At 42.2% G+C, this 8521-nt stretch overlaps 1 pseudogene; it reads left to right on the top strand.

The window, feature by feature from the left end:
• Positions 1-6169: 6169 nt before the first annotated feature.
• On the top strand, positions 6170-7802 carry LOC126597271 (uncharacterized; annotated as a pseudogene).
• The last annotated feature ends 719 nt before the right edge of the window (positions 7803-8521 follow it).

Here is an 8521-nt window from a genome sequence, read left to right as displayed (position 1 = left end):
AGAAGCAAATGGAGAAGAGATGATACGAGATACTTTTGCTTTTGAAGAAGTAACTTTCCACAGGCTTATTCTTGAACTGGGCTTGAGGTTTTTCTGGTTTCCTCGAAAGTATAAGGCCGACTCAATAATTTGAGGGTCAAAACAAGTCCATCAAATCAAGAGTGCGTTCGACCTTGATGATATGGGAAACTTTTTCTATTGACGAAGTAATAGATAAATCGGCACGTATTCTGTTGCGCTTGTCTCCACATGCTTCCTTGTATCCTTCTCACTTGCCCTATCTGTTCCTCAGGCAGATGTGGTATCTTTTCTGGAAGCATAAGATGTTGAAGATGAGTACTCGAGAGCAATGCCAGGTAAGTAATTAGGCAAGGGGTTCCAGGCAGTCAGTTCCTGACTGGAAGCTTGATTCCAAGTGCTGACGGATTGCTCTCTTTCTCCTTGTCTTGCAGGTAAGAACAAGGGCAAAGGAAAAGACAGGGAAAAAGCATGATATGGGATACTCTTGCTTTTGACCCTTATGATATGAAATACTTTTGCTCTAGCGTGGCTGGTTTGCATAGGTATTATTGGGGGGGGGGAAGAAAGCTGAGTATTTCGAGAGGTTTCGTTGGGAGTGCCCTCTCAGATATGAGGAAGGGTTGAGCATTTTTGCAGGTCTGCCTGTCCGTGGAAGATGGAGGTCGACATATAGGAGTCTTCATAAAAACAAGTAGTAATGCTATTCCTTTACCCTTCTTGGTCGTAGCAATGTAGTGGGAGCTGCAAGCTTCACGTGTTTGAACTTTGTCAGAGCACTTTGAAAAAGTGGTATGTGGTATCTGGAAAGCTAATGTTGCGTGTGAAGATTGCAGACAAGCTTTATCCAAGGAAATCTGGCTCTCGAAGTTCGGAGAGCGATGCCTCTTTGGTTTTCGAACAAGCAATCCTGTCGGGGATTTGGCTTTCGAGATTCGAAGAACGGTGCCTCTTCGATTTTTGAGAAAGCAATCCTGTTGGGAGTCTGGCTCTTGAGATTCAGAGAGCGGTGCCTCTTCGATTTTTGAGAAAGTAATCATGTTGGGAGTCTGGCTCTCGAGATTCGGAGGGCGGTGCCTCTTCGATTTTTGAGCAAGTAATAATGCTATTCCTTTACCCTTCTTGGTCATAACAATGTAGTGGGAGTTGCAAGCTTCAAATGTTTTAACTTTGTCAGAGCGCTTTGAAAAAGTGGTATGTGGTATCTGGAAAGCTGATGTTGCGTGTGAAGATTGCAGACAAGCTTTATCCAAGGAAATCTGGCTCTCGAAGTTCGAAGAGCGGTGCCTCTTCGGTTTTCGAACAAGCAATCCTGTCGGGGATTTGGCTCTCGAGATTCAGAGAACGGTGCCTCTTCGATTTTTGAGAAAGCAATCCTGTTAAGAGTCTGACTCTTGAGATTCAGAGAGCAGTGTCTTTTTGATTTTTGACAAAGTAGTCATGTTGGGAGTCTGGCTCTCGAGATTTGGAGAGTGGTTCCTCTTCGATTTTTGAGCATGCAATCTTGTTGGGAGTGTTTTCTCGAATATGAGTAAAGGTTGGGCATTTTTGCCAGTTTACCTTGCCATGGAGCACGGAGGTTGACACACATTGGGATTTTCTAGTTATCAAGCAGTGGTACTGTTCCTTTACCTTTGTGGGTAATAGTAGGGTAGCTGGACCTTCAAAATTTCTGTGTGTAAACTTTGTCAGAGATCTTTGGCAAAGTTATCTGTGGTACCCGAGGAGCTGATGTTGCGTGTGGAAAGTGGTGCCTCTTCGAAATCCGGAAATTGGTGCCTCTTCGGAATTCAGATAGTGGTGCCTCTTCGATTTTTGAATCAACGACCCTATTGCCCTTTCTTTTATAAGGGCACTAATTGTGTGCAAGGAGTACATTCAGAGAGTTATTGCTTGTAGGAATTTTCCCCTTACTTCAGAGATTTATTGCACCTCATTTATCCTTTATCATTTCTGAGAATGTCTGGCCCATCCGACCGTCGTTTTGACTTGAACTTTAGTGAAGAGGCAGCTATACCTTCTCAAGATAACATATGGCGCCCATCCTTCTTATCCTTTACTGGTCATCTTACCGTTAGGGACTATGTGATGAAGAATGATATGACAGCTGCGGTGGTGGCTATGAACGTTCTCACTCCCAAAGATAACAGACTACTTTCCAAACGGTCTGATGACTTGGCTATTAAGGATTCTCTAGCTCTCAGTGTTCAATGTGCAGGTTCTGTGTCAAATATGGCCCAACGCCTATTTGCTCGAACCCGCCAAGTTGAATCATTGGTGGCTGAAGTGATAAGTCTCAAGCAGGAGATCAGAGGGCTTAAGCATGAGAATAAACAGTTGCACAGGTTCGCACATTACTGTGCTACAAACATGAAGAGGAAGCTTGACCAGTTGCAAGAATCTGATGGTCAGATTTTGCTTGATCATTAGAGGTTTGTGGGTTTGTTCCAAAGGCATTTATTGCCTTCGTCTTCTGGGGCTGTACCGCGTAATGAAGCTCCAAATGATCAACCTTCGGTGCCTCCTCCTTCTGGGGTTCTACCCAGTACTGAGGCTCAGAATGATCATCCTCCAGTGCCTACTCTTTCTGGGGCTCTGCCGACTGCTTAGACTTCTCATGAGCAACCTTTGTGAAGGCTCCCTCTTGTTTGTTTATTTTGATTCATGTATATGTACATATTTGTAACTTATCGGAGATATCAATAAACAAGCTTTGCTTCATTTCAACGTATTGTGTTAAATACACCAAGGCCTTCTTCACTAAGTTCTTTGAATTTTTCCTTTTGTTGAAGCTTGAATGTTGAAGCTTTGTGAGTGAAGCATGTAGGTTGAGGTAGTGCTCCCTTAATTTCCCGAGTAAGGAAAACTTCTCATTTGGAGAGTTGAAAAATCCAAGTCATGGAGTGGTTGTGAGACTTCCGAGTATCAAGGTGTAGTAGCATATGGTAGGAGTCCCCCAAGTCTCCGGTCGATGGAGTTGACGAATGAGGCATTTCCTTTCTAAGTGGTAGCCCAAAACTCCTTCTTCATATATATTTGTTATGAAAATTGTTAGGCCCAAAGAAGAGGAGGCCTCAAATTTTTTTTTCTTTTCGAATTTTCGAATTTTTGAATTTTCAAATTTCCAAAAAAAAAAATTAAATATATATATATATTTTAAAGCATTGTCGGTGAAGCTTTGGTATTGAAGCTTTGTAGGTGAAGCTTTGAGGTTGAAGCTTTGTTGGGCACCATGAATTGATTTTGCTTCACACTATCTTGATCAAGATAGTGTGAAGCTTTTGTAGGTGAAGCTTTTGTGTTGGAGTTTTGTTGGTGAAGCTTTTGTGGGTGAAGCTTTTGTGGGTCAAGCTTTTGTGGGTCAAGCTTTTGTAGGTGAAGTTTTTGTGGGTCAAGCTTTTGTAGGTGAAGCTTTTGTGGGTCAAGCTTTTATAGGTCAAGCTTTTATGGGTGAAGCTTTTGTAGGTCAAGCTTTGTTGGGCACCATGAATTGATTTTGCTTGACACTATCATGATCAAGATAATGTGAAGCTTTTGTAGGTGAAGCTTTTGTGTTGAAGTTTTATAGATGAAGCTTTTGTGGGTGAAGCTTTTGTGGGTCAAGCTTTTGTAGGTGAAGATTTTGTGGGTCAAGCTTTTGTAGGTGAAGCTTTTGTGGGTCAAGCTTTTGTGGGTGAAGCTTTTGTAGGTCAAGCTTTTGTAGGTCAAGCTTTTGTGGGTGAAGCTTTTGTAGGTCAAGCTTTTGTGGGTCAAGCTTTTGTGGGTCAAGCTTTTGTGGGTCAAGCTTTTATAGGTCAAGCTTTTGTGGGTCAAGCTTTTGTGGGTGAAGCTTTTATAGGTCAAGGTTTTATAGGTTAAGCTTTTGTAGGTAAAGCTATTGTGGGTCAAGCTTTTGTGTTGAAGCTTTTGTGGGTGAAGCTTTTGTGTTGAAGCTTTTGTAGGTGAAGCTTTGGAGTTGAAGCTTTGTAGGTGAAGCTTTGGAGTTGAAGCTTTTGTTGGGTACCATGAATTGATTTTGCTTCACACTGTCTTGATCAAGATAGTGTGAAGCTTTTGAGAATTTGTAGTTGTCCTCCATTGATGAAGTTTTTGTGTTGAAGCTTTTGTGGGTGAAGCATTTGTGTGGAAGCTTTGTAGGTGAAGCTTTGGAGTTGAAGCTTTGTAGGTGAAGCTTTGTTGGGCACCATGAATTGATTTTGCTTCACACTGTCTTGATCAAGATAGTGTAAAGCTTGTGAGAGTTGTGGTTGAACTCCTTTGATGAAGCTCTTGTTGGCACCATAAATTGGTTTTGCTTCACACTGTCTTGATCAAGAGTGTGTGAAGCTTTTGAGAGTTGTGCTTGTCCTCCATTGATGAAGCTCTTGTTGGCACCATAAATTGGTTTTGCTGCACACTGTCTTGATCAAGAGTGTGTGAAGCTTTTGAGAGTTGTGCTTGTCCTCCATTGATGAAGCTCTTGTTGGCACCATAAATTGGTTTTGCTTCACACTGTCTTAATCAAGAGTGTGTGAAGCTTTTGAGAATTGTAGTTGCCCTTCATTGATGAAGCTTTTGTTGGCACCATAAATTGGTTTTGGTTTACACTGTCTTGATCAAGAGTGTGTGAAGCTTTTGAGAGTTGTGGTTGAACTCCTTTGATGAAGCTCTTGTTGGCACCATAAATTGGTTTTTCTTCACACTGTCTTGATCAAGAGTGTGTTAAGCTTTTGAGAAATGTGGTTGCCCTCCATTGATGAAGCTCTTGTTGGCACCATAAATTGGTTTTGCTTCACACTGTCTTGATCAAGAGTGTGTGAAGCTTTTAAGAATTGTGGTTGCCTTCCATTGATAAAGCTCTTGTTGGAACCATAAATTGGTTTTGCTTCACACTATCTTGATCAAGAGTGTGTGAAGCTTTTGAAAATTGTGGTTTCCCTCCATTGATGAAGCTCTTGTTAGCACCTTAAATTGATGAAGCTAATGTGTTCACCTCCTCCTTTTTTTTTTAGGGGGAGAGTGGGTGCTGCAAGTTTGAAATTTGAAAACTCCCTAGCTTGTGTGGAAGTTTGAAGACTTTCCATGTGGGGTTTTCTCATGGTTTGAATTTTGAATTTTGAATTTTGAATTTTGAATTTTGAATTTCTTTAGCCATGTTGAACCCTATAAGAATGAGAAGTTTCCACTCTTTTCATTGTCTTCATTTGCTCATTTTGTAGTGATTTTTGGAGATAGAGTGCTCTTATAGTTGAGAGGGATTCCGGCATTGCTTTGCACCATCTTCAGGTTGGTAATCTTCTCCACTAAATCACATGCTTTCATTCTTGTTGAATTGTTTGAGTGTTCATGTATTTGGTTGAGAACATAATGAACTGATTGAGCTTTCCTCCACGCCCTAGAAACTTCCTTATGTTTCGATATTTTATATGGTTATAGAGTTTGTTTCTATTTGTTGTAGATGTCAGAGTTTGGAAGTCCTACTGATGGGGGCTCCCTGTTTGGAAGTCCTACTGATGGGGGCTCCCCTAACTCTAACTCTAGGTTTGAGCTTGCAATGTTGGAGTCTTCAGGGCCTTTGTTGGAGTCTTGTACAAAAAATTCAAGATTGGGTGATCCTCGCAATTGCCAAGCCTTAGCCAATATTGGTTCTTCCTCCTTAATGTCAGTGGGTGATGGGGTTGTTTGTGATGCCATACCCATATTTCGCTCTGAGTTCACAACAGACCATTTAGTGCAAAACTTGTTAGATAGTGAAAAACAGCTTGAGGCCCTAAGGTAGTCATGTAGTATCCCCCGTAGTGTAGGAATGCGTTTGGTGCATCATGAAGAATTATCCTTTGAACCACCTAAGGGTCATGTTATGTTCTATTCCTAGATATTATTGACTTTAGGGGTGAAGCTGCCTTTGCACCCATGGTTGCAACAGATACTGTCTTTCATTGGATATGCACCTGGGCAACTCTACCCTGGTTTTTGGGATACCTTGATCGGGTTTTATATTATTTGGATGGAATGTGGGTTAGGTGAGCCTTCCTTTGATCAATGGTGCTACTACTATAAGATGGGCCCGGTGAAAGCATGCAATGGGTATGCCGAGTGTGCATGTTGGAGTGAGAGAGAGCATATTGTCTTTGGTAAGAAAAAAACGTACTGCACTTGGAAAAACCGTTGGTGCTTTCTTTATAATGATTGGGAGTATGCTAAAGGTGTCACGCCTGAGCGACGTGTTCCTACTCATTTCCAGACTGTAGGTTGTAATGTATCCATTGTTTGCATTATTTGCTATTTGTTGTGATTTTCTCTTGCTTTTAACATTTTTTCTTCGTGCAGTGACGCGAGGGACCATTAAGCTGTCTGGACGGGAGCTAGCTGACATAGAGAATGTGTTAAGGGTGCCCAAAGAGGATAGACATTTGGGCAAGCTACGACCCTTATTTCGAAAGTAAGGTTTCTAGTCCCTAGTGTCGGAGTGCCAGAGACGAGCAAGTAAGTTGTGTCTTTCATTTTGCCCCCTCTTTCTTTTACAAAGTTGCATTCCTTACTTTGATTTTTCTTGTTCAGTGGAGAAAGTGGGCAAGAAAGGGGAGACTAACGCCAAGAAAGGGAAAGCACCCATGTTAGTTCCCGTAGACGACATTTTGTTTCACAAGGGAGCTCGTAAGCACCGGGTGAGCCCAACCCCTAAACCTAAGTCGCAAGAGGAGGTCCTCAAGATTGCTGCCTTAAAGAAGGCTGAAGCTGAGGCCATCGGGTGTGCTGCTACCATAGTTGCAAGGGAGGAGAGACGACTGTTGCCTCCTCTTCCTACCATCAATCCCATATTTCCTCCAACCATGGAGTTTACTGACCAAGAAGGTGGCCCTAGCTGTAGCCGTAAGAGAAAGTACAAGGAAGAGATTGGCAGCATTCATTGGAAGGACTTGAAGGTTGCCATGCAGCCAAGTAGTTTAGGTATGTCAATAATTGCCTGGCAGGACATCGATCCACTGTTGATGAGCTTGGCGAGCCGCTAGATGAGAACAAATCAGATCGTGACCAGATGATGAGGCTATCTTATTATGTAAGTGTTACTTTGTCATTTCTTTGCTTTCTCCCCTCTTTTTCCTGGTAGTGACGATTATCTTTTCATGTAGGTCATGACCGAGTACGATGACAGATTATGAGAAGTCAAGCGGTACAAGGCAAAGTTTAAAGAGAATAAACAGCTTGTGAATGACGCTAGAAAAACGAGCAAAGCTTTGGCTGATGCCATCCGCCTTAAGGATGAAAACTTTAAGAGTTTGAAGAGGCGGAATGGTGAGAACGTGAGGCTCAAGAAACAATTGGAAGCGACTAAGGAACAGTTGGAGACAACCATCCTTGAGGTTTCCAGGGTTAAAGGGGAGTTGGATAGTGCCTTGGTTGAGGTTTCTGGGCTGAAGATGAGTATCCCAACTGAGAGGGATGCTGTTGTGCAGGAGTTCTTAGGTTCCCAAGCCTTTCACGATGCTTTTAGACCTCACTGCATCCGAGTGGCTAATTTTGAGAAAAGGAAATGGATGGCCGTCCTTGAGTGTTACGACAATGGAAGCATTATCTGAAAGTACCGTGATGAGATGGATGAGTACCGACAAAAGGGTGAAGCCTTCGTCCTCACAGTTGATCGTAATAGTGATGATGACTCTGATAATGAGGCTAGTATTAGTGAGCAGTCTCAGGAGAGTGAGGATGGTCTTGGAGATGCTGAGGAAGGTGGTGATGACGATGGGTTTGAAACGTAGAGTGATATTGTCAGGGGTTCGGCCTCAGATAAAGATGACTCGTAGTGCCCTCTCTTTCTGCATGTACTCTGGATGTACGAGTTTGTTGTTTGTGTGGCATGTGTCATGTACTCTAGATGTACTAGTTTGTTGTTTGTGTGGCTTGTGCCATGTACTCTGGATGTACTAGTTTGTTGTTTGTGTGACTTGTGCCATGTACTCTGGACGTACTAGTTTGTTGTTTGTGTGGCATGTGCCATGTACTCTGGATGTACTAGTTTGTTGTTTGTGTGGCATGTGCCATGTACTCTAGATGTACTAGTTTGTTGTTAATTACCAAGTATTTGCACTATCATTGATGAATGCCTGGCCATGTTTGAGCAAATCCTTTGTTTAGATATAAGCCATAACTTGGATGTACTAGTTCTGTCCAGTACTGTTTGTTTATTTGTATAGTCTTGTTGACATATACATAGACTTGATTTCCTATTGGAAGCATTCATGTCGAAGCTTTTAACCCGAGTGTTTCATTCTTAGGAATGTAAGAGGATTAGGACCGAGTTGTCTAAATCACCTCTTTATTGAATTCATGCAAAATAGTCTTCGTTATATAGGATGCCGAATGGCTGAAGTTTAACACTTGTACAATGTGAATTTACTTGTAATAGTACTTCAAGTGACTAGCGTTCTATGGATGGCCAATGGTCTTGCCATAAGAGCTTCTAAGCTTGTAGGAGCCAGGGCGACTGATGCCAACAACTTCAAATGGTCCATCCCAGTTTGGA

Source organism: Malus sylvestris, chromosome 13, assembly GCF_916048215.2.
Source record: "Malus sylvestris chromosome 13, drMalSylv7.2, whole genome shotgun sequence".
In the NCBI taxonomy this organism is placed as follows: Eukaryota; Viridiplantae; Streptophyta; class Magnoliopsida; order Rosales; family Rosaceae; genus Malus; species Malus sylvestris.
The sequence above is the reverse complement of the archived record's forward strand: the minus strand, read 5'-3'. Positions and strand labels throughout refer to the sequence as shown.